Source organism: Poecilia reticulata, linkage group LG8 (assembly GCF_000633615.1).
Source record: "Poecilia reticulata strain Guanapo linkage group LG8, Guppy_female_1.0+MT, whole genome shotgun sequence".
In the NCBI taxonomy this organism is placed as follows: Eukaryota; Metazoa; Chordata; class Actinopteri; order Cyprinodontiformes; family Poeciliidae; genus Poecilia; species Poecilia reticulata.
This window is the reverse complement of record NC_024338.1, coordinates 27,179,820-27,180,749: the sequence shown is the minus strand read 5'-3', so window position 1 is coordinate 27,180,749 and position 930 is coordinate 27,179,820.

The window sequence follows — 930 nt, the reverse complement described above, 5'->3', positions numbered from 1 at the left end:
ACGGGTCATTTTTCCACCTGGCAGCTGCAGAACAAACTTTAAACTTTTTATTTTGGCTGATAGAAACTTTCATTTTATTGAATTTTTTTACTAAATTGTGACCCATAAAGGACGGGTTCTGACTCATCTGGGCCTGAAACTGCAGCTAGCCTTGGGTTCCTGCAGGAAGAGGAAACGGCTCAGGGTTCCTGAGCTGAACTCGGGTCAGACGGAGCGCCGCCCTCAGGAGAACCCGATCCACTCCGATCCCATCAGAAAGGCCCAGAGAGCCGGAGATGCCGAGTAAACGTAACCTGAGCTCCCAGATGAATAGAAGTCCCGGGAATGACGGGGAATAATGTGATCCGAGTCATGGGTTCTGGTCCAGTAAGCGGAGACGCTGCGGTCAGACCGGATCATTAAGAATGGCTGAGGGGCCGACCGGGATCGCTTTCAGAGGTCGACCTTCACCGGTCAGGCTGGACTGAGGTCCGCCAGGCCTTCTCGGGTTTTCACCGTCTGACAGCTGCTGCTTTCGCAGGATTCAGTCAAACCTTCCAGCTTCAGTCCAGCTGATGAAGAACCTTCCTCTTCCTCTTCCTCTCCTCCGCAGCAGAGCCGGTCCTGCTGGTCCGGTTTCCTGCATGTTTTGCTTCTGTTCCTGGTTCAACATCCTGGCATGGCGAAGTTCTGCAGAGGTTCTGCTGATGAACCATCCAGGTGTGTTGGACCAGGGAAAGAGCTCACAGGTGCAGGACGCCGGGCCTGGAGGACGGACCTTGGACACCTGGACACCTGGTGGGACGAGGCTGGAAACCTGCAGAGGAGCCGCTGGAGCAGCAGCTCCTCCTCGCTGGAGAGACTCATCATGAGGTTTAGCCCAGCAGAGACATGAAGCCCAGCAGGGACATGAAGCCCAGCAGGGACATGAAGTCCAGCAGGGACATGAAG